The 25,987-nt window shown below is 39.9% G+C and overlaps 1 protein-coding gene across 5 annotated transcripts in view; it reads left to right on the forward strand.

Annotated features, from left to right (window-relative positions):
- The first annotated feature begins 1,287 nt into the window (after positions 1-1,287).
- Positions 1,288-25,987, forward strand: part of TMEM200A (transmembrane protein 200A) — a 62,639-nt gene continuing 37,939 nt past the window's right edge. Inside the window, exons 1-2 of one of the 5 annotated variants that reach the window (XM_036221664.1) lie at positions 1,288-2,330; positions 3,759-3,876. The gene's annotated coding sequence lies outside the window, so the exon portion shown is untranslated. Of the gene's footprint in view, positions 2,331-3,758; positions 3,877-20,920; positions 21,020-25,987 lie in introns of all 5 variants that reach the window. The other 4 variants (XM_036221660.1, XM_016118449.2, XM_016118447.2 and 1 more) reach the window with 4 other exon arrangements.

A 25,987-nucleotide genomic window follows, 5' to 3' on the forward strand; every position in this document is an offset into this window, starting at 1 on the left:
TTGGTGGTCATAAGAATGTGCTTATTCCTTCTTTCATCAGTCCCTCTTTGAAGACGTCTCAATCATTCAATGCCTAAAATGGTTAGGTGACCATTTTGAATGTTTCACTACTTGTCTTTGATGGGATGTCATGTTTAATGATCTCTAAGGACAGACACTATGAGTATGTTCCTCATTTCCTGGGAAGTTAGTGATCCTAACCAGGAAGTAGTGATCTTACATTATAAAATGCAGAGGTTACAACTAGAAAGATGGCCCGATGAAATCACACTCCTTTGATGGGATGCCTAGACAAATGTACAAAAAACCTAAGAGAACTGAGCCGCTGGTTGTAGGCTAAAAAGTACTGGATGCAGGTGGGGTAAAAATAAAATGACAGATGGTTTATAGGGGTGACTCATTTCTCCACCTTCCTCCCAATATCTTCAGCTTTTATTTTTTTAATGCTTTGATTGTTAAATTTTTACTGTAAGTGACAAATCTACAAATTTTTCTAGTCAAGAAAGATTACACCAGAAGCAATCTATTTCTACAGTCTTTTATCTGATTTCCGAGATTTTGTTTAATGTGGAAAGTTCTCTTCCTCCTCTTCTCTCTTTTTCTGATACATTTTCTACCTCTAGAAACCAACTTTTGAAAATGAGATCAGTAGATCACTCATTGAAATACACAAATACACTGCACCAGAATGCCCTACTTGCCTTCTAGCTGATCACCTAAAATACATTCAGGACACATACAGACAGGTACATCCCATCCCGTGCGCTAGGAGCTAACATTCTCTACTCATGCCAGTGTTGTGGTTGGAATGGCCAGCATTCCAGTTTTACATGAAACTTTATTTGCTGAATTGACCAGTATATACATAATCATTACTTCTGTCTCTGTCCACTTACAGGTGACAATCATATTGGTTTACTCTATGGATAAGGCACAGTACCCATTCACTGTTTGGGAGCAAAGGGGAGTAACCTTGTATCCCTTGTTAGCTTTGACGTTTGGAGTGGAACCTCAGCACTGCTCATCGAAGCCTTCAACGATTCAGTTCATCCTCATCGCTCTCGCCCATGACTCGCCCCCATGCCGCTCTCCCGGAGCCCCTTTCCGGGCCAGACCTGTGGTTTATCCGTCTGGCGCTGCAGAGCGGTGTAGCCAGGGCAGGCGTTCGCAGTGTTGGCTCGGGGACAGCTTGGCTCCGCTAACGCAGCGCCCGCGCAGCCCGCCAGGGGGACCCCGACCCACCCTGATAAGAAAGAGTCCGAGGGGCGTGGAGCCCAGGCTCCTGCTCCAGGAAAACCGGAATCGGCGGGGCCTTCCCTACTGCTCCGGGGGACTGGCGGGGCCGCTATCCCCGGGTCTGGAATGCGGGGTTCCACCGCAGAAAGGGCGCGCCCTGCGGTGGGTGATTTTGTTTCCACCCCCTGGCCTTCCTGCGGGTAGAAGAGCTCCTGAAAGCGGGTATTTTGTTCTTAAAGATAGGTTTTGTCGGCGGTGATCCCGGCTTTAGAAGTTCAACTTTGCGGCCGGCGCGGGGGTCGCGGGGATCGGGGTTCCTGCAGGTGGGGGAGCAGATCTTGTCTGCATCCTCGAGGAGGAGGAGGCGGGGCGCGAGCGCGGGGGCGGCCGGGTCGGGGAGTTCCCGTGGGTCGTGGGCGGCAGCGAGATTAGCTCACGCCGGGGTGGCGGTCGTGCGGTGACGCTCCTGGAAGCCCGCCTCGCCTCCGCACCCCGCACCCCAGCCAGCCTCTTCGGCGCTTAGGGCGTGAGGTTTCGTTGGGCTCCATCTGGAGCGGAGCAGAAAACTTTTCCCTTTCCAATACCCCGATCCCTTTTGTTTTACTTGGCGGCGTTGGCGACGACCGAGCTGCGAGTCCCTGTCCCCGGTCCGAGGGCAGGAGCGCGCGGACTCCGTGCGCCTTATGGCGGCGGCCGGCGGCCCCTCGACCCGCGGCCCCTCGACCCGCGGCGCGCACGGGCAGAGGCGCGCCCTGTTCCCACAGGCCGCCTCTCTCCCGGTGCGGGAGTAGGGGAGTAGGGACGCCTCCGCACCCCTGCACGGTCCCGCACCCCTGCTCGGTCCCGCACCCCTCGCTGCCCGCCCCCTCGCCTGACTCATCCGCCCGCGGCGGCCGCGCCCTGTCCGCTGCCCGAGCGCTGCTGGGATGGGGAGGGAGACAGCGGCTGCCGGCGGCTGCCGAGATTCCTGCTGACGCCCCCGACCCCGCCACCGCCTCCTGCGCTCGTCTCCCGAGGCGCCAGACGCCCCAACGGCTCCCGCAGTGAGAGCCCGGAGAGGCGACCGGACCTCCGAGGCCCCGCGCTCAGGACAGGTGAGGGGGAAGAAAGGGTGCTTTCGGGGTGAGGAAGTAGGTGGGCAACGGATGCACCCGAAACGGTGTGCTTCTTCACCGCCCCCACCCCATTCTCCTGAGTCAGCCTCCAGAGTTAAGATAGACACTGTGTCCTGAAGTTTGGGAAATAAACCGAGTCCGCCATCAGTTCCGGACTCCCCAGTCCCTGGAGCGCAAGAGGAGCGGTGCGGGGCAGCCTCGGAGAACCCGGAGCTTTGGAGCGCCTGGCTGGGTTTCTCCGAGCAACACCCTCCTTTGTTTCCGTTCCAAAGAGTCAGCATTCTCTGTAAAGACGTCCACAGCGTTGATTTATAGTAGTTCTTGGCAGGAACAAAGTGTGGTCAAGGTTTCCTAAAGTCACATCTGCATGTTGTAGTTATCTCCGTTGGCAAAATGGAGAGGCAAAGCAATTATTTTATTTGCCAAATTCAGCACTATTCTCCCTATATAGCCTGTCCTAAAGAGAAAAGGCTGAGGGTTTGCAAGATTTACTTTATTAATCATTTTTTTTGTTATAATTAATGTCCAAGTCAGCATTTTGCATTGAGTGGTTGCGAACTCTGTATATTTCCTGACCTTAGATTGGAATTGAGGTGTGTGTGTGTGTGTGTGTGTGTGTGTGTGTGTGAGATATTTGTAATAAAAACAATTCATTGTTCAGTACCAGGCATTGGTACTGCCATAAAGTCATATGTTTCACATGTATGTAATTTATTAATTGTAGTCAACCCCAGTACACCTTAGTCTGTTGTATTTCAGAAGTAAATGTTGAAGGAAAGTGTCTTTTACCTTGTTTTTATTCTGAAGATCTTCAGAAGTAGTTGTGAGCAACTGTATATACAGAAAACATCTTGAGTCAACGACTATTCTTATTTGTCAGTAAGAATATCAAACTCTTTAGGATTTATGGTCAAACCAAGTTCTGAGGTACACTTCTATAGTACTTTATGTGTAGATCTTACTGGCTCCCGTACAAGCTTTTTACTTTGGTGGTTTGTCATGTCTTGCTTTATGGAAATACTTATACGATCACCTTCAGGTTTTTTTTTTTTTTTTTTTTTTTTGGCTACTGATACTAAAATATATTACTATTTTGTGTGATGTAGGCTAAATTTTGAAACTTCTTAAATCTTTATTTTTCTACTACTCTTTACAGAAGCATTTGCTTATAGTTTCATGCTTTTCAAACAACTTTAGTGAGGACTAGAAACCATTCAAAACAGAAAATAATATTTCTATTAATTGGAAACTATAGATAAATGCTTTAGCAATTTAACATTAGGAGTTTTTTCACTCTTTAGTATGTGTGGTGAGGTATTAGGAATAATTTTCTCTACAGAAGTCCTACTAGAGAGCCCATAACTGTGAGATGATTTAGCTATAATTCATAACCCTGGTTATATTTAGCTTTGTATCCTAGGCTGGGGAAGCCTTCAGTGAAAGAGAGTTGCTGCGTGGGAAGTCTCTGTGCAATTTCCAGGCGGTTGGCACAAGAAGGTTTTACCTGTTGCTTCCGAGTTGGGTGAAGATAAATGCATGTAGTATCCCAAAGGCATCTGTAATCAGAAGGGGTTCTGCGGGAAAGGTTGTTATAAAGAAAGATGGCTGCATTAGTTATTTTAACTCATAGAAATTTTCAGTGAAGCTTTTGAATGCTCTGAGAGTGAGATTGTGATAGTTGGACTTGTGTAGGTGCAGAGTTTTGACAACAGCTTATTGGACAGAAAAAGATAACTACTGACATATAGGGGGAGAAAGTCTGAACTATTTAAATTCTCTTACTCTCGCAATAACTCTCAGCGTAAAGGAAAACTTCATATTTAGCTTTGGAAATAGATAAGAACAAAGATAAAAGCAGATATTACTTTTTACATTTCTTAAACAAAATTAGTAGGAGATAAAATAGTATGTCCTCATGGTAATGCCTATTACTTATCACATAGAATGTGGAGTCAAAAAGAGGAGGCGGTTTTAAAATACATTTCGTTTACTTACTCTCCCTAACTAGGAGACAGCATGGGGAGCCTTCATCAAGCAAAATGTTTTTGGAATAAGAACTTTTATAGAAATGGCAAAAACAAATCTGTAGTGAGATGCACCCTTCATTCTATTAAGGCATATACAATTTGCAGTTTTATCAAGTATATTCATTTCAAGACTTAAGATAGTTTTGTCTGCTAAGATGTGATATGTACCCAAGCCGTCAGAGAGCATGGATAAGCACTTGTTGTGGTGCTATGCTAGCTGATGGAGGTCCAGGTGGCTTCTCCTAGAGGACCTTACAGGCTAGTGGAAAGGGGCCTAGAAAATGTGCCACAGATTACTGAACGCTCATGGTGGTCTTTGAACATCAGAGAATTGGTGCATACTGGGGAGCAGAAGAGTGGGTTGCCAAGGGCACTGGATGGAGAATGGGAAACCCAAGTTGTCATCCTGATCAAACCACTGATTACGTTCCTTGGCCTTTCCGGGCCTCTCTGCCCTCACTGACAGGCCAAGGCCTTTGGACCGTGATCTTTCCTCTCTCTTTTTAAAATGCTGCATGTTGGCCTTTGAGTCACTCTTCTCTTGCTCAGGCCTGCTTCTACCTCTGGAAGTGTACTTTCCCTTCTAATAAAGATTTTCTTTTCTGATGTAAAAGAAAAAAAAAATGCTACATGTTGAGTCCTAGAGGAATTAAAGGAGAAATCAGAATGTCATGGGTAGATGTTAGCAGAGTCTGGGTTGAGGGATGACAGGTTGGAGTAAGTGATAGACATAGGGAGAGAGTAATATGGTGACACTAGGAGGTAAGTAGATCTGACCTGGGCCTCTGGCCCATCACTGATTGTCTGAATTCACAATATATAATACAGCTAATATCAACATGCACTTAGTACTTGACGGTTTTCGGTGAATTTTCGCAATTAATGGCAATTGATTTTCATAACAACTGCAAGAAGTAATTAGAGCAGAAAGGTGATGAAACCAAGACTGATACTGCAAAGCACACTTGCACCAGTATGTTCCATTGCCTTTTTGCAGGATTTATAGAGCTAGGAGAGGCAGGATAGCACATGCTTTGTAAACCCTGAATAAATGGGGGAGAAGTAAGCCTGGCTTCAGATTTTAGTGGAGGTTCAAATTTCTGAGTAAAAATTTAGGTAATGTGCTGGAAGATAAGAGATTCCAATGATGAGATCGAGACCTCCTGAAATGTCTTGAACTCTGATCGTTGATGTTTAGTCTGATGCCTCCTGTTCGGTGTTTTCTTTCACCTCACTTCCCTCCCCACTCCCCAGCAGGGATTCTGTGTTTTTGACTATTACAGTCATTGGTAAGAGCGTTCAGTGCAACTGGTAAAAGAAAGTTCTCACATAAAGGTGGGGATTCTTGGGCTATTGTTCTGTGAATTAATGAATTAATGGGATATGTTCTAGTAGCCATTGTTCTTTGGAAACTTTGTCACTGGTGGTGAAATTATACAGAAGTCATGGGAATGTGAGCAAGGTGAGGAGATGTGAATTTGTACATTCCTTCCTATAGCATCCTCATCATCTACTTCAAGCTGTAAGTATACCAAGGGGGACAAGCCCATCTCTCACCACCCCACCCTGAGTTCCTTTAGGAGGGAGTTTGCTGGGATTCATCTGGTTCTACAAGTGAGGACCCTATATTTAACTAGGTTAAGCAAAAAAGCAAGATTTTTTGGCTCATGTGACTGCAAAGTCCAAAGGTGGACTCTGTTTCACTCATCACCGGATCCCGGAGACACACGACTGCTTCAGGGTTCTTTCTCTCTCCCTCCACTTCTCAGCATCTCTTCTCTCAGAGTCAGCTTTATTTTGAGGCCCTTTTCCACGTGCTGAGAAAGATGTCAGTATTTCTAAGCCTGCATTCCTGGGCTTTTGAACCATTAGAAAGAGAAGTCTTTCCTCTTCTATGTCCCCTTTATAGAAGTTTTCTGGAAGGGACTTGAGTGTCCCTGCTTAGGTGTTCATTGAATTAGTCTCTATGTCCAGCAGTGTGCTACTATGATAGTCTTAGACTGGATCATGTGGCTAGCACTGTGTGATGCGGTGGGGAGGGGGAGGCTGGTAGAGATGCTGTAATGAACAGTTCTGTCAGGTCGCACAGAGATGTCGTTCTCCCAAGCTAATGATGCTGCCAATCGAAAACAACAATGTGTCTGCCATTAAGGAGAATTGCCCTCTCCTTATTCAGGATATCCTTCTACACTATGATGCAAACAGGGATACAACTCAGCTGCCTGGGGCCATGCAAATTCCAAAAGTGGGACCTTCCTCCCAGCCAAGGCAAAACTTGGTGATGAAATAATGTCCCTCATGTCTAGGCTTTGCTAAGAGAACTCTGGTTCACAGAATATTATTGTATGAGGAGCCCACCGTTTATCTATACCCATGTACTTTTAGCAAATACCCCTGCACCTTATTTCCAGCTTAGGGATTTCATTTCTGGAAGCCCTGGTCATGTAGAGATCATGAGATTGGACCCACTGAAAGTTTGAACAGAGAAGTGAAGTAATGAACACAGAACTATTGTTTATAGAAATTCATTGGGTTTGTGGAAGATGGGCAGAAATCCCAAATTAGAACGTTGGCGTATGTGTGTGAACAACATGAAAGTCTAGTGAGGTCATATGTCAGGGTGAAGCAGCATCTGTGTTGACAGATGCTCATGGAAATGGATCAGGAGGGAGCAGATCAAGCAAATAAGCTGGACCAGTAGGTAAAATGGCTGTGTGCTCTGGGTATGTTCACGGCACCTGGACTGTATAGAAAGGAGGTGTGTGGCAACTGTGAGTCCTAGGGCAAAACCTGTATATGTGTAGCATTGACATTTATTGAAGACCTACCTAGTATGCCAGGTCCCATGTTACATGCTACTTTAAATCCATTAGGTTAAATCTCGTAATAGCCTTCTAAGGTGAGAAAACTGAAAATTAGGGAAGTAAACAACTTACTTAAGGTTACGCGGCATTAAATGATAGAGCTGGGATTCAAACCCTGGCAGTTCGAAACAAAAGCCTGTGCTTTAAAACAAGCTCCTCTCAAGCTCAAGGTCAGAATCTAAAATAACATGCCAGATTGAAGGATAGGTGCAATGCTGAGCCTTCTAATAGGTACCCAGAGTATCAGAAGTCCAGTTCAGACAGAAAGGATGGAGTACAGGTTATCGTTGTGAAGGTGCAGAGCATCCATACTCAGAGGCAAACTTGACAGGAGTGCTGAGGTAAGAGCCTAACAAAGAATAGATTGCTGTTTTGGGGTGTGAGTATAGCAAGGAAAGTGGATGGGAGTGGTGTCAGGAAGTTGAACAGGTGGGCAGTTCAACAGAACAACTAGGGATTGATTGTTGACCTGAGAACAGGAACTTTACCATCTGCCCTGGCTTTAAATATCCTTCCTGGTATAAGTTAATAAGAATACGGAACCAGTAGCTCCTTAGAGAGAGACGGGATTCTATTAGTTGTCAGGCACTATTACAGGAAAAAGAGCTAACATTCGTATAGTGTTTGCTGTGTGCTTTAGATACATAATCTCACCAAATCTTTATTTGTGTGCTGGGAAGGTAAATATAATAGTTTTTTTTTTTTTTTTTTTTTTTTTTTAATAGCCTGGAAATGGAGGCTCGGAGGTTAAATTACTTGCCTGAGCTACTGGACCTAAACCGTAAGATGAAAGAGCAGTTACGGAAACCCAGATTTATCTGAATCTAGACCTGGTCCTGGCCTTTCAGGGGGTCATTATGATCCAGGCAGGGCAAGGTCAATTTCAATCTGGGCTGTAGAAATGGGAAAGTCTTCAAAGGCATATGGTTGTGAGGAGAGACTGTGAGTTAACTTCTAGACATCTGAATGTGAGATGAGAAGATGGTTGTCCAGCAGGATTATATCTGGCTTTGGCAGAAAACCTAATAATCTAGTAGGTTTTTTCCCTTCAGTGCAGGATCTCTATCATTATGCTGGATACATACGTCAGCAAGTCAGATGTTTGGAAGGCTTAATTTTAGTCACTGATTTCAGTTGAAGAGCAGGGACCTCTGCCAGCTGCCATGGCCTGAATTTACTTTTATACATACAGGTACTTTACCTTGAAATATGATAAATAAGAAGTAGATATATACAGAGAGAGAGACAGAGAGCACGAGAGTGAGATAGTGAGTGGAAACACTAGCACATACTGAACGTAGTAGGTACAAGGAACGCACTCCAGCTATAAAGGTCTATAGTTGAAGCTGCTCTAAATGAAACTACTCATGGAATATGATTAACATATCATTCTCCAACAGATGCAAGGTCAAATTTGTATCTGCTTAGATGTATGACTGGATATAGCTCTTCACTATGTGCAGTGGGTTGTATTTATATATGATAAGAGGAAGGAGAATGAGAAGATAAATAAAAATATGTTGGAGATGTTTTTGTGAGAACTCATAGTCTATTTGAGGAGGTAAACAACCATGCATAAAACTTAAAGCAGCACAATGAAATAATGATTTTAGAGTTGGAAGGATCTTTCAGAGAATAATCAAGACTACAGTGCTATCTAGTATTATTAAATACAAACTTAACAGTAGCAGCTGAATATCAATGTTATGGAGACTAAAAGAAATTGGGCAATCTGAAACCTGAAAGACCAACAGGGGCGGCATCCCGGGTGAGGTGAGTTCTGTTGAATAAGTATGGGCAGAGAGGTGGGAGGAGGGCAATCCAGGTAGAACTAAGAATTTATAAATGCTCTCCAGCTAGAGATCACCAGGAACTTACCTGTGATTGAAAAGGTTGGGTTTGCTACTTATTACAGCAAGGGAGAATGTATACCACAAGGAAAAGTGGGGCATCTCAGTAAAAGGGTGTTAGAAATTAGTTATTATGGGATTTAGGCTTGTGTTAAGTGCTTTGGGAGAGTGTTTTAAAAAATAGGGCTTTCCTCTGGATTGGAGCAGGGATAATCCTGTGATTTTGTATCTTAATAAATCTTATTTAGAAGGAAGCGAGACTAGAGAGGCTAACACCATAATTAGCAAAGAAGCAGTAGGCGCTCATTAGCCAAATTAGGGGGATTATGGTCATTTCGGGGTTGGACAATGTTCATGTTTTTGTTTGTATTCAGATATGAGTACATAGTGGTCTTGGTTCTGTCCTGATCCATCATAGTCACAAAGTGGCCTTGTCTGGCGTTGATGTTCTGTGACACCATTTCTATTCAACAAGGGAACACTAAGGAGTCACTCCTGGGTGTTAGGGGCTGCCCTACTCTTTCATAAACTGGAAATTATTATATCCCAAAGTGTATCTTATTCTCTTCACCAACTAGGATTTCCATTGCAATGGAATCCTGTTAGAGAACGTCGCCCTTGGAGGTTAGTGTGGTGATCCCCCCACGCACCCCACCCCCACTATAATAATTTATTTAACAACATTTACTAACTGCCCACTCTTTACTAGGTACTATGTTAGATTCAGGGATGTCAGGATCACAAGGATCTCAAGAATCTTGTAATCTAATGGGAGAGCCAGAGGTAAGCCAGTGATTACAATACATTGAAATCAAGCTGGATGAAGAGTAGAGTAGGTGAATAATGTCGGAGTCTCTTGGGGTAAAAGTAATGCTGAGAAGGAGCAGACTGTTTTGCAAAGAGTGAGCTAATCACAGAGGTGCTGATAGGTTGGCAGCTACTAAAAACAACTTTCTTTTTTGAGAATCAGCATCTTTGAGATGAAATACAGGGTGAATCCAAAGAATCTCACTTCTGATTTTGGCATAGGAGAGTCACAAATTTTCACTCACTTGGCGAACCACATCTCAGATCAGCTCTGTGAACATACATATACAAGTATGTATAATACAGTAGTTACTTAGCATTTCTGAAGAGATGCTATTATTTCTAGTCACAAAAGCAATACATGCTCCCAATGAAAACTTTGGAAAATATTTTAAGTATAAAAAATCATGAATAAACTGAACTCTGGGTGGTAATCATACAATAGAATATATAGATGTCAAATTATAATGTATACTTGGAAATTATATAATTTTATTAACCAATATTACCCCAATAAACTTAAAAAAACAATCAAGGAGAATATTTGCCTATAATCCCATGAGTCAAAGGCACCCATAACATTTTGGCATTTTCTTCTGCCTTATTTTTAATGAATTTTTCCCAGACTGAATAACGTACCTAAAACTTGCTCTGCTTGCTTATCCCTGTGTCCTAAAGATTTTCTAACTGTTAGGCGTGCTCTACATATGTTTGTATAATATTTGCTTGTATGTACACACCATAATTTATTAGCTATTCCATTCAAATTGGACCTGTAGGCCGTTTCCTGATATCTGGTATTTTAAATGGTATTTTGATGAAATCTTTTTTCAGATTTCAGATTACTTCTTTAAGCAAGATTTATGGAAGGGTAATTTCTCTGTCAAAGGTAATGAATGTGTTAAGACTCTTAATACTTAATTCCAGACTGGTTTTCCAAATGGATGGAACCGTGACTGAACTGCGTGGTTAATATCCCCTCACCATGCGTGCACTCGAGGTTTATTTATTTATATTTCAAATGAGAAGAGCTACCATTTCAAAATGAGTAACAGTTTATGTTCACTGCTGATTTTGTTCCTTCATTACCAGAAAATTTTTAGAATGTAGACAGGTAAAATATTGTGATGAACTACTCAATTTTTAAAACTTTATTTACAAGCGTTCCTGAATATGTGGATATGGGCCTGCGACAGGGCAAGAATTAGAATGAGTGTTAAAGCCAACAGTATGGTCATCCTGTGAGAACGCATGCTTCAAACCACCGGGAGGGCGCAGGCTTCAGAACCTGCCAGTGAAGACAACGCAGGACAAAAGCCCCACCTGGCGGAGTGAACCCTTTGCCTACCCCACCTCTGTACCTTGGTGGTCAGGTTCCTGCAGTCATGGGATGTTGTTTGTAACTGTTGTGCTCATGGCCTCTACGCTATTCGAAGGGGCCATAACCCAAATAAGTCTGGCCTGTGTCTGTTTTATTCCTGGTTTTATTCCCAGCAGATCCCCCAGAATGGGGTTGTGCTGGTAGGTAGGGTGTGAGGTAGGATGTGCTCTAAGGTAGGATGTAAATACACTTGAGATTTTCACGCCTAAAGGACCTCTTTCCTCTGTTAGTCACCGATTCCCTCAAAAGAAGCCAAACAAAAATCTGAATTTTCCAACTTCTGGTCAAATTTTACTTTCTTTTTCAGAGAAATGCTAACCACATCATAGTATCTAGTTTTCATAGTGATGAACTTTGACTCATTCCACAAGGAGAAGGAACTTGGATCTTATTTAACCATGGAAGGGTTTCTTTGTTGTCCAAAAACGTTGCTTGAGACTACAAGAGAACTATTAAACCTACTGTAGCAGTCAATTTAAACTGGATTTTGAGCTCTAATTTCAGCTTTTCCACAAGTACTATTTTTCTACAAAAATAATTCACAACTAAAATAAAAATAATTTTAGTTTTCTTTTCAAAGTTGAAGGAGAATATTATTATAGCATTATAACTCCATTTTCTTTGATGGCTCTTAGTAATATTGAACGAAATTGTTTTCATTTGTTTGTTCACCAAATCATTATTTAGTGAGAGTCTTTCTGTAGTTGCTATTAAATTATACTAATGATCCATTTTAAATGTGAGGCACAAATTATACAATGTTAATGTAGAAAACCATGTAGGAAAGTATGACGTATACATCCATTACTTGTTTTCTGAAAAGACATGTAAATCTCCTCATAACATGCAGAAAATAGGAAACTCAAGCTCTGTAGGAAGTTTATCAATAATTGATTCAATAAATATTATATGCTGGCAGCTGGGGATAGAGTAGGGGTCAAAACAAAAGTTGTGGTGTAGCTGACATTCTAGATGAGGAAGATAAACAATAAATGCATGAATGAACAAGGCAGTTTCAGCTGGTGGAAAGTAAAGGAATCTGATGTAAGAGAGTGCCTGGGCCTGTGTAGATCGGATGGGAAAGTCCTCTCTGTGTTTGAGGCCTTGAGACCTGCAGGACAGTGAGGAGCCAGCCTTGCATATCTGGGTGACAGTGGGAGGTAGGTTTTATTCTCAGTGTATTGAGAAGCCGTTAGAAGGTTTTTCTTTTGGAACGTGATGTTTGAGGTCATTTATTAAAAACAGGAGTTGAAGCTAGAATGCAAAGTAGTATTTACTGTGTTGATGGTATTAGGATTGGGAATGAAAGCAACATTCATGTTAGAAATCCCCTGTGAAGTTATGCTCAAGATGTGCCATACGTCATTATGTAGCTGAAGATATTTCATATACAGTCTATCTACCTTTGAGAAGTTTTTAATATAAAGAAAGTACTAAATATTAATATTGTCCTCTCAATACAATGTAAACAGCTTAGTCTACTGCAAAGTTTTTGTAATGTGAACCTTACATATTTTTTAATTGTGCCTAGTGACTCGTATGTTGTATGCATTCAGTAAATGTTTGCTGAATTAATAACATTAAATCTTCTATAGTGTCAGGAAAAAAATCCTGGGGTATAAAAATCACGTTTAAGACACAGTATTTTTATGAAAAGGCCAAAAATTTCTTTGAAAAAATTTAGATAAAATGTTAATTGTACTCTGAATATTATTAATATTTTAAAATTATATTAAAGTGTTAAAATTTTAAATGCTGAGAATTAAAATGTGATACACACCTATAATTATTTTTCATATTCACCCACTCCCTACTTCCTCAGTATAGGTAGAAATCTCTGGAAAGTCTACATGTTAGATAAAAGTTTCTTACTGACAGTCTTATCACATCTTACTTGACACATGTGGAATTTTTTTACTTATTTTCTGAGTTTCCCAATCCTCAAACTAACCTCTATTCAAAACTCCTCTGCCAACACCTGCATAGTTGAATATAAGATGATAATAGCATCTAATTAGTGGTGTTTGTTAATGAATATTTAACTCAGTGTCTTCTGGGAGATCTAGTTTAAAATATACTCACTGAATCATCAGAGCATGCTAAGTAGCAACCACTGTGGTCAGTGCTGGCAGCACAACACTCATGGAACTCATGGTCTGGAGGGCAGTCAAGTAAGAGAGTAAGTAGTTAGAGCTTGAGCAAGGGTGACAGTTTTGAAATAAGATGATATATAGGTCTTACCGAGTCTGAGTTTGGGGAAAGAGGATGGTAGTGAGTGAAATTGTGGATTAATTCACAGAAGCCTTAAATTTGGAATTTGGTTAAGTGATTTTTAAGAGATGGATTACAAAAAGAAGACAAAGAAGAAAAAGGCAGCACTATCCATCTCCAGGTTACAAGGCTACCTGTATCCTGATTCTCATATCTACAGGTATTACCCTGGGGACTCCCTGTTCACCTGCCCCAGCTGCCAGAAGCTCAATGCTCATTTGACAGGAGACGCGCTGAGAGGCAGGCACTGGGAGATTCAACCCCACCTGCCTCCCATGGACCCAACCCTCTCTTTTCAGCTTCCTGGAAGGGGTGGGGGTGGGGAGGCTACCTCTTGGCTCTCAGGCCTTGTGGTCCAGGTACCTAAGCTCTTCTTTTGACATTCTCCCTCACATTCATGTACTCCTGCAGCTTTAGATTGGAAGATTCTCAATTCTGCTTCCTTCTCGATTTCTCGTAGAGCATTACTCTTGATTCCTTTATTCATTTATTCGATAAATATTTTCTGAGTACCTACTATGTTCTATTTTAAGCACCAGATATATACAACAGGAAACAAAACAAAGTTCCTCTCTATATTCCAGTTGGAGGAGACCTAACAATACATATATAATTTGCTGTGATGAATAATAAGAAAAATGAAGCAGGGCTCTGAGACAGAGAGGAACTAAGATGGGGACTAGTGTAGCATAGTCACAGAAGCTCCTCTGATAAGGTTTGACATTGAGCACAGACCTGAATGAAGGGAGGAAAGGAACCCTTAGAATGAATAGGGGAGGAGAATACCAGGAAGTTAGGAACAGGAAGTACAAAGACCAAGAGGAGGCAGCAGGTAAAGGAGTTGGCTTGGAATGCCTGAATAGTAAAGGGCCATGTGGTTAAAACAAAGTGGAGGCTTATAGAGAGACTTAGGGGTCACAGGGAACTTTGGACTTTGAGTAACATGGGAAGCATTTGCCGAGATCCTAAATTACAGTGGGGACTTTGCTGGGCCCCATCCTCAAATTCATTACTAGTCTCAGAAGGAAATATGCAGTGACCCTAAGCCCACATGTCTGCATTCATCACCAGCAGGCCCTGCCTCATGGGCCTGAACATTGATTCAAGGTTCTCAGAAGTCATGTGATCAAATGAAAGTACCATTGATAAAGATGTTGAAGCAAGAATAGCCCAGATAATTCCACCTCCAAAGGGAGATGTTTTACTTTGGGTGTGAACAAAATTTTGTTGTGGGTCGAAAATAATGTACATTTACGAATTCAGAGTATGAGAGCCATGAGGAGATTTTTTTCATTCAACGGTGAGAAATTTGAGATCTAGAATGGAAATTTGCTTTTTTCTAAAGTCCACTTACTAAGTATTAGGTACAGATACATATTAAAATCCAGGCTTTTCTTCTCCTAATCTTGGCTCTTGAATAGTAGAGGTGACACACATGTGTTAAGGAAAAGAAAAACTGTGAAATTTAGACTGAAATTAGACACCTAATCAGAAGCAGAGTTGTCAGGCTGAATGACTGGGAGCATGCCTAAAAAACCTCCTTAATATCAGCATTCATTTGTAGGTGCTAACTGTAGGGGATACTGGGGAAAAGCTGTGAATAGGGTGGAGAAGGAGCTTGTACTCTGGTAGTGGGGCAAAAACAATTGTAATTAGTGCCACAGAGACATACAGGTTGCTAGGAGAGGGGGTTGTGAGTCAGAGGGTTAGTGAACGCTTCCCCTGGAAAATGTCTTGTGAGATGGGAAAGGGACCAGAGCTGCTCATCTGGTGTCCTGCAGAAGACACATGCCGGAGAGGAAGAGCCATGCAGGAAGGCTGAGGAAGGAAGGAGTTTGGTGTTTTTGAGAAAGAGAAAGAAGGTCCTGTTATTGGATCATAGTGAGCAGGGGACAAAGGGTGGGAGAAAAAGTTATAAGCTGGGCCCATCATGTAGTGCCATGAGGGAAGTGATAAGAGTTGGATACTTGATCCGAAGAGCAGGCTTTGAAGAAGAGAAGAATGACATGAACTGATTTACAGTCAGTCACCACTCTGGCAATTTCATGGTCAAGCGTGGAGGATGTAAGGATACATGAAGGAAGAAAAAACGGGGCCTTAGTTTGGGTGGCAGCAGAGATGATGGAGAGAAGAGACAGAGTTAAAAGGTTTGAAAGCAACAGCAGTGGACATTGGTAGCTGATGCAGGAGCAAATAAATGGGTGGTGGTAGCGTTTGCATAGATGAGAAAGACTACCCAAGTTTGGTTCATGAGTTCAGTTTTGGACACATTAATTTGAGATGCCTATGAGACATCCCAGGAGAAAAAGCAGGCAGACATTTGGACAGATGGGTGTGGAGCTCAGACGAGAAATTTGGAGTGGAGATGTAAATTTGAGAATCATTTGCATGTAGTTGGCAATAAAGCCAGGGAGAGAACAGAGACTGAGCAAAGAAGGTGACTTAGGAACATGCTTTGGGGAGTTCCACATTTATGGGTGGTTAGAGAAGCACATGGAGATGTAGCAGCTCTGGAAGTGGGAGAAGAGCCAGCTAGGGTGTAATGTCATTGAAAGGTACATGATAGTAGCAATGAAGCTTTGTTTGCGCATGCTCCTTAAAGAGCCCTTTCTGCAGATTAGGGTTCAATTTCCTTCTCCAATTTAATCTGCCAGTACAATCCTGATGTAGTGTATGTAGCCTTCAAGCTTTCAGGTGAAATGAGATTAGAAATTACTGAAGGTCTTTTTTTGAATCTCATGTCAGTTGTTGATACTGAATTAGAACAGAATAGATGTATGAGTCGTACTTTCACAATAAAATAATAATAGCACATCTGAAGGTCAGTTTCATTATACTGCTGATTACTAATCTGTTCCTCCTATTAGCTTCATTGCTGCCTTCCAATTTAGTAGACCTTTAAACTTTTTAAAGCATTTGAATATCCTTAAAAATATTAAGACATAATTGACATATAACATTGTATTAGTTTCAGGTGTAGAACATAATGTATATATTACAAAATGATCACTACAATAAATCTAATTAATATCCATCGCCATACATAGTTAAAATTTTTTTTCTTGTAATGAGAACTTTTAGGATCTACTCTCTTATTAACTTTTAAATATATAATACAATATTATTAAATATAGTCTCCTGCTGTACATTATATCCCCAGGACTTCTTTGTCTCATAATTTTATTTCAAAGCATTAGGTCATATATCACTCTGTGACAGATGTTTTAAAAACCACAAATAGAGGTTTAAGCTATTTTCTTTTCCATGACACTACAAAGGAAATGTATAATTTAAAAGAGAAATGCTTGAACAGCTAGCAGAAGACTCAGAGGATTATCCCAGCTCTTATTATAAATGCATTTTAGTTCATTAAAATTGAAGAGACAAAACACCTGTTACTGAAGGTCATATGTGATGGGGACCCTGAGGGAGAATCACATCCTTGTTCTTGTTTTCGTACAGAAAAAAACAGTAGAGGGATGCCAGTAGTACATGAAACTAATGTGCGAAAATGAAAATCATCCTTGTGTGAAGCATGGTCAAATTAGAGGTGGTTAGCTACATTTACTTTACATTATTTTTAGTCTTCTAATACAGTCTTTTTATTTTTTTAATATATTTTTTATTATCTTAAAAGATTAAGATTCAAGAATAGCCTTATTTATAAAATGAACTTATCAAAGTACATACTAGTGCTTATTGTTTCCATAGTACTCTCTTTAAGTTATGATTGAAAAGTATACAATAAAACCTCTCCTGGACTTTGAGTCCTTTGGGAGTCAGCACCGTGCTAACCAGAACCCACTGCCATCTGGATGGTTAGCGGAAGTGGCTTTCCTTCGAAGATGTCTTTTTCTTTGAAAAGAGTCCCATTACCAAGGATAATTTGAAAATCACTGGAGGATTTGAGCTTTACCACCTAAGAGCTTTGTGACCTTGGTTGAATTACTTACCCTTGCTAAGCCCTCGTTCGCTCATTGTTAGCATGGGTCAATGTGACCTCTTTTAGAAGAGTTGTTGAGGGTTATAAAAGGTTGTGTAAGTAAAGGATTTGGCACATCGTGTGTGGCACAAAATGGACACTACCCTGTGTGCTTGCGTCTCTCCCACTCTCTTCTTTCCGTTCACTCCCGCCGGGATGCCCTTTACACATGAGCCCATGTGAAATAGCTCTTATCTCTGCTTGTTATCTAAGTGGAAATCCTTGGGGGGGGAAGCGCTTTTTATTTGTCTAGGTCCACCATTATTGCATCTCTTCTGAGGAGTGTTCTCCCACCTCTCCTGGGAGGGCTAGCTACACCTTCCAGCACTTTCGAGGTGCTATGCTCTTGCCAGCAGTTAAGCCTAATGCACTGAGAGTGACTTGTCTAGCTTCTGTCTCTATCTGATAGCCAGGGGTATAAGTAATAAAAATGGACTAATATCTCCCTCAGGACAACAAAAAGAGTTGAATGGAGATTAGAAGAATTTTTTTTTTTTTAAATTTTCTGTTAGTGGTGTCACGGCTGGCAATGTTACCAAAAATAAAGTCCATTTCAGCTCTGTGAATGCAGACTTGAGCAGTTGCCTTTTGGAGACCAGTGAAGGAAATCTGCAGTCCTAAAGAAGTACCCCCTCTTGTAGGAAATTTCTCCCTCTATTTTCTTGGGGAAGGGGCAAGACAGCTGCACTAAGCAGGAATGTTTCTGCTACTAAGTCTGCCAAGTTTCTGCTATTAAGCTTCTTCTGTTGAGTCATTTTCCCATGGCCAGGCCCCTCAGGGCACCTGCTCTGGCCTCCTGATGACTCCAGACCAGATACAAACCTTGTCACCCGATGAATTGTATTGAGCTCCTTAAGGTTAGGTGTGATGTTCTATTGTGCTTATGACTCTTCTCAGTGGTTATTGAATTGCTGAATTAAATTGAATTAAGTCAGCTGCTCTAAGGGTTTCATTAGGTGCTTATAAGCCTCGCTATGATAGTGTCAACTTGATTGAAATATGGGTCTTATCAAGCAAGGATATTAAATAGTTCAGAGGAAGAGCCACCTCAGAATGAGAAATTTTCTCCTTCGTGATCGCTAAGTAGTCAGCAGCGTCATCCTGAACAGACTGAGGCAGCAAAGTCTGGGCATGCTGGCATTCCAAAACATGGCCAGATGGGGAGTATTAACTGACAATAGATAATCCAGTTCTTTTCTTGGCCTTATTCATTTTGATGTTTTGAAACATCCATGAAGCCATTCTAATAAAGTTGAAAGTCGAACACGTCAATGCCTGGAAGTGGCAAATACCCTGGTTCCCATAACTCATAACCCAGCTTTGTCTCTAGATATGGCTTTCCAGTTCTCTCTGAAAAGACTGATTAAAAAATGGGTTTCATGGTGTAGTGGTTAGTACTCTGGACTCTGAAAATACCGATCCATGAATTATGAGCTGCTTTGCTCAAAACCCAGTAAGTGTCTTCAGTTTTCTTTTAATTTTTACTATTTTAAGAAATCATATTTGGTTGGTAGAGAGATGAAAACAAATATCAAAAAGTAGTAAATATTGTCCTCAATATGAGTACAAAGGATTATTTTTCCCTACTTAAAATTTTCTGAATAATTCTGACAATTATTAAAACTTCGAGGGCCAATGGACCCACAAAAGTCTATAGGAATAATTTATTTAAATAATGTGAAAAAAAGAAATCACTTATTTAAGTACTTTCTAAACACTGTAAGTCATTTTTATCAGTATTTTAAATTTACCCTTAAAGAATTTTTTTAGTTTATTACATACATTTGTCATGTTACTGAAGTTCTTGTAAACATGCCTTTCTAAAGGATACACGATGTTCTGTTGCTTGTTTTTAAATTACAGTTTTAATTAATAAAAAAAGAAATATTAATTCTTGTGACATTTAGAACTTTCCTTTGCAATTTCTTTGATTCAGAAAAGAAAAGCATGTTTCCTAGATGTATCGCTGGATATTTTGGTATTTTCTTTCAAGCTTAATATTTGAAATGGTGATCAAATCACAGTGAAGTTAACTTGTCAATGAGCAGATAACTCTGCTATAAAATTTTCTGATGGAACTTTTTTCTTTTCTTCTTTTTAGAAGTTTCTCAATGTCAGACCGTTTGGGATTATTTTTGCTTTTCTCCTAATATTAACAGAAGTTTACATTTGTAGCATATTTATTTATTATCTCTTTGCAAAAGGGTTTGTCCATATCACAGTGATAGAGAGAAACCCAAGACCATCCAGTCATTTTTATTTCAATCTTTTGGATATAAATGAGGAAGAAAGTAGTCAGAAAAAAAAAACAGTGTTTATCTAGGAAGGAGATTTGCTTTGTTAACATTATGCTCTGTGCATGCCCTTTGGGGGCATTATTAATAATAAAGATTACATAATAAAACTTTAAATTTCTTATGGCATGGAGCCAGTGCAAGGACTGAGGGGGGCCAGGGTTCCCTGCTGGGATGCTATGCCTGGAGGTGAGTGAGTGACAACAAAGAGGGATAATGTCAGGGTTCTGGGGGACTGTCACATGGGAAACGGCTTTTTATGATCATTTTTATAATCTGTTCTTCCAACGATCTAAGACGTCCTTTAAATTTTAAATAGAGTTTACTGTTGGTGATTTGTCAGGCCATTTTTTTATTTTGTTACCCTTATTACAGAAAGCAGTTATCTTATTTTGCCAAATCAAAGTTCTTTCTATAAATAACTTTTAATGCACAATAAAGATAGGTTGCTACTTTGGTAAAACACTCGTGGTAAAAATAAGTTTATAGATCGTTTTGTAGAGGAAGCTATTTAACATGGTCATTCTCCATTCCTCCGCTTCTTTCATCTACACCCAAATCTCCCAAAGAAAATGCCCTTATTAGAAGCTCATTGTCTAAAGAAAAAATTAATTTCTTCAAACGTCCGTAGTTTACATCATGTTCTGCTTGAAATAAAAGGAGGTTTATAACCTCGTAATCAGTCAGTCATCTTTCATGCCATTTTCCATTCTGAAAACCTTTTCTGAGCATTGACCAACTCATAATGCTATGTAATCTCACATCGTTATAAATAAACCACAGAAAGAATTTTCAGATGAGTTTTTCCAGGTGACCCTTTGTCCTTTAGCCATACATTGAAATGCAAATGGTCAGTTGAGAAAATGATCCTTAAGCTGAGGAAAAAACTCTTTTTTTCTGAAATCATATTGATATTCTCGGGGATATATTTACATATTTGTGAGGGGAGGGCTCTTAACTTGGAATTATCTAGAATTTTCCTATATTCTTTACTTCACTTGTGTGTGTGTATCTGGGTTTACACAACTGACATGTAGTCGTTGCTAAAAATATCTAAAGTATTGAAAGAGTTTTTTGATTTCCATTCTCTGAGGTAATCCCAGCCCCATCCCTGGAAGGTAAATGAAGTCTAACAAAGTGACACAGGAGCTCAAACAGGAACCAGTCATGTGCACTGAAGCTCAGACGGAGGGTAAGCAACATTCCTGTGGCTGCACCTGAGTGTTTGGAAGTCTTCTGTGCTGTCAGAGTAGAGGCAGCATTTGCTTGGGGCAGAGCAGGGAGCGGCTCTGAGAGATTCTTCCTGTCAGAGCAAGCTAGCGTTGCCCTAGTAGTGCACCTTTTACTGTTCACTTTTAGAGTTACTAAAGGAAACCATTTTATTGTCAGATATAGAGACTGGCACATGGGAATCAATGATCTTTTTGGAATAGTCGAGAGAAACCGGGAAAGTGGTTTAGAGACACCTTCTAAGCTCCTCATCTTAGATGTCATTCCCCCTGCCCCCAATTCTTAAAGAACTGAAAATTTATAGTTTCTGCTTCTCAAAATAATTGTCCTTTCACAGGCGGAAGTTTTTACAGCACAGCATTGCCCGATCTATATCCCTTTCATACATGAAGGAAAACTTCTTTAAAAGCTACTCTAGGTGATTAACACTGAAATATTTTTTTCACACACACACACACACACACACACAAACTGGTAAAAACATCATCTCAACAGATATGACCTTGCAACATTTTTTAATATAACAATACTGTTATTCTAAAACTGTCCAAAGGCAGTATTCCTTTTTCTTCATTAGCAGCATTTGAAAGCGAGGTCCTTTCATACATGACCCTACAGGACTCCCAGGCACTTCCTCACAGAGAACCTATTTCTAAACCTTTCCGTTGTGGTGGAGGCAGTCGCACAGCTCATTCATCAATAATCCTTTAATGCTATTAAAGTGAGTGGGTAGAAGAGGGCCCTTTCTTTAATTATCAATTCTAAGAGGATTTGACTTTTAAGACTCTTTCTAGCTCTATCATTTTGTGACAGTATGTCTGTCTTATATGAAGGTGGTCGTGCACGACACTGAGATGCTTGCAAAGAAAGAATGATGGATCACCTGTCTGTAACTGTCTCCCAGCTCTCTTGTGTTTTTAATAAAAATAATGTAACAAAATAAAAGGCCTTGGCAAAAACTCCCATAATTCCTTTTTAGCAGTACAAATTTTTTTGTTTGCATAGGTTTTGTTTTGTTTGTTTGTTTTAATTAAGTTTATTGGGGTAACATTGGTTAATACAATTATATAACTTTCAGGTATACAATATAATTTGAGATCTGTATATTCTATTGTGTGTTTAGCACCCAAAGTCCAGTTTCCTTCAGCTGTCATATAGGGTTTTTAAAAGGGTCGGCAACCCTGTATCTTTTAAGTTTGAGAGCAAGCATGTGGACTGGATCATATGACTTGTTAAGTGTGTTTGCAATTGGCTGAGCCAAGGAGACTCAAATCTGTATGTAGAGGGAATTCTAGACCAAAATCATGATACAGGTTCCGTATCTGTAATTATGCTTTTCTAGAACAGTAATACATGAGGCTTTTTGGCAATTGGACTTGGGAATGTTTAGCTTTAAACTTTCTGACCAGAATGGTGTAGAGCCCTGTCCAATTTCTGGAGGTTTTTCTCTTTGGGAACTTTTAAAGTCCTGTTTGCCTTTTGTGAAGAGGGAAAGAACACAAAAATGTGAGGGTAGATGTTCCAGTGTCTTAGAGAATTGAAAACTTAGCATTAGTTTCTGCTTCTCAAAATAATTTACCTTTCACAGGTGAAATTTTTGTAATGAGTGGTATAGGAGGGGAAGGGAGAATGGCTGAGGAAAGAGGAGAGTAAAATTTCAAAATTCATTAACTTTATTCTACACTAGTGGAGCTCTTTTGGAGATTGTCATGTCCATTTCAGTAATGAGTATATGAAGAGGGAAGCGAAGGGGCTGAAAGTTTAGGTGAACAATAAAGCTAGAGTAAGAAGTTGGAAAATGTGAAAGGAACTGGGATTATTCTGGAGAAGAGAAGGCTTACATTTGTGGTTTTCAAATGTAAGAAGCAGACATATCCCTCTTTAGAGAAAAACAGGTTTGGAAGGAAATGCCCTTAAACTACAACATTAGGAAATTCTCTGTGTATAGATGCTTCCTAACTAAGTTGATAACTCCCAGAGTGAATTCTCAAGAGAAGTATTATATCTGTCCTTTGAGAAAATGGGACCTGTCCCTGGGGTGTGATCACTCATTGCTTGGGTAAGTTCTGTTTCTGTTGATGTTATATGTGCATTCTTTGCTTATGTGTTTTCACACATGAATAGTATTTCATAATCTAAATTTATATGCCCCAATTTTTTGTTCCTGATAAGGTGATTGATTCTTTTAGTGAGTGGAATAATTAGGTAATCATGCTTTCTCAATCTTGACACCAGAAACAATGAAATTAATTTTTATATTTATAAGTATGTATTTGATTTTAAAAATGATTATGGTACTTAAAAAATTACATGTATCACTCAATTATAAACACTAAAATTACCAAAACTGTAAAAAAGAAAACATTCGAGTATCCTTACTTAAAGCATAATCATTACATTTATGTGCATTATATCAACAACTGTGGGTATAGGTGTTTATAAGGCCACGTAACTTATGTCATTTGGATTAGCGCTAAAAGAGCAATAATTTTAACACTGATTATGTTTAAGGAGAAGACAAGCAGACTTATTTATTTAAAAAACAATAATTCTTAATCATTCATCTGATAAAAATGTATAGAATATAAATATGAGATAATATATCTTTTACATAAATATAAATAAATATGAAAATGTTATTATATTATAGCTCCAATATCTCTAGATAGATAGATTAGTGCTATTTTCATTACCTCTCAACAAATGAGAACCTTAGAATATAATTTTAAATCAGAACTATAGATTGTTGGATTTGGATAGACTGTAAAAGGTTTTACATATGAGGAAACAAAGATTTAGAATTCGAAATCGATCCTAGAGCAAGATATTAGTGGAAGCAGGAACCAGATTGGGGTGAGAGTGTGTCCCCTGAGTCTCAGCCCAGGGCACCTTCCACTGCGGTACACTGTTCAGAATGCCAGTCGTAGATTTTAAGAAGGGCAGTGAAGACACATGCTGGGAATAAGGAAAATAGATATTTTTGTGTTTGTGCCATTAGGGGGAGATTGAGACATGAGCCTGCAGAAAAGTTAAGGAGCGAGAGCTAGGACCAGAACCTGTCCATGTGTAACCACGGTGAAAGGTATCTTCTCAAATGTAAAGACTAGGCTATGTGAAGTAAATATTACTTTAGAACTTGAATTTCACCTTTCTGTGAAGGAAAATGCCTAGCATTTGTTAGCGTGTACCCTGTGTACTTTGTTAGGTCCTTTGTTCATGCCTTCTCATTGGATTCTCACTGCACCCTATGTGGTATTCTCCATCTAATATTCTGGAAAAGTGAAGAAACTTACGCAAGTAAGGGGTTTGTCATCAGAGCTCTTGCTCTTCTGACACTATGTTGCCTCCCTCAACCCACAACTCTATCATCCTATTATGAGGAAAAGAAAATTGAGGTCAAAAGGTGTTAGAAAGTTTAAAGTTATATGGATTCCCAGGGCCAGCCACCAAAAAACTTTTAATCTGTTAGGAGGAAAACGATAGAGCCCTGTAGAATTTTTAAGAAGCCATTAACTTTAGGTATTAGATCATAAGCCAGAATTTAACATCATCAGGTGATTCTGGTGATTCAATGAATTTCAGATTTTCTCAGAAATTTCGAAATTCCTCAGTAAAATTTCCAGGTCCATTATACTAAGAAAGGGATGTACATTTAAGGTTTCATGGTCTTATTTCATTACATAGGCACCCACTGTTATAATAAAGCTATGGTGTCCACTCACTTCTTTGTTAGGATGCTTTACGTAAGATTTGACCAGGTGAAAATTGCTCATACTGACACTTGAGAATTACCAATGAAAGTTTTTCTGCTTCCAGGTACATTAAGCACTTGTCAAGAATGGCCAGAAGTAACTGTTTTGATTTCTTGGATGTACTGATTAACTAAGAATTGCTGTAAATACTTTATTAATTAAAAAAAAAAAGTATTAAAAATGATATGTGCAACAGCCCCCAAACTATTTTCTGACTATAATTTAATCTTTCTTTGATTACAAAATCTCCTGGCCTGATAGACATAATTATAAATCATACAGTTTTGTTTATTTCACTTGTTTGAATGAACCCCGGAGAAATGAGATCTTATTATACTTCTCAGTCATCTAGTTTTAACCATGAAGTGTTCTAAAGTTTTAACTGTAGCAGCTATAGAAAAAATTACAGTGTATCTCATTTTGGTGAAATGACCAAAGCCTCTTATCATATCCTGTGAATGTGGCACATGTTATGTTAGGGTGCTGTTATGCAGAAGGCAGGAGGGACGTGACAGTGATTTTCATTCAGAGCAGTTCTACCCCTTTCTGTGTGGTCTGTCAGTTAATCTCAACCAGCCATTTCAGAACTTACAAAGTGTGACTAGTACTACCTACTTTATAGGATTGCTCTGAGGTTTAAATGATGATGATGTATGTGAGAAAGCTTGACAAGAGTTAGTATTCTTTATACACTTAAAGGTGCAAATCCTGGCTTTCTCATGAATATTTCTTCCCTAAAGCATAGGGGAATGCATTGTATATAGTGGGTGATAAATGCTGATAATGGTAGTATAGATTTACAAAATTATAGGAACAGAATTGAAGCAGAATAAGTTCACAGAATATGTGGAAGAATAATACCAAGGGTATTATGGCTCCCTGCCTTCTTTTGTTGTCTCTGCCTTCAAGGGACTTGACCTCACGAGGGGGACCATTGGAAGAAAAAACAAAGAAAAACAAATCAATTATTACAATAAAGGGCTATTTAAAAGGTATGTACCTAGTGTCATGGCAAAGAGACTGAAGTAATTTTTCAAGGGGTGGACTCATGTCATTGCCTGGGGCAGGCAAATGACCAGCTTAAACAGAAGCAGGTTTTCAGTGAACAGAGGTTTTACATCAGCTTTGAGCCTCCAGTGTTGATAACAGCTTCAGGTAGAGAGCTTGATCAAAGATCA

Source organism: Rousettus aegyptiacus, unplaced genomic scaffold (genome assembly GCF_014176215.1).
Source record: "Rousettus aegyptiacus isolate mRouAeg1 unplaced genomic scaffold, mRouAeg1.p scaffold_m13_p_1, whole genome shotgun sequence".
NCBI lineage: Eukaryota > Metazoa > Chordata > Mammalia > Chiroptera > Pteropodidae > Rousettus > Rousettus aegyptiacus.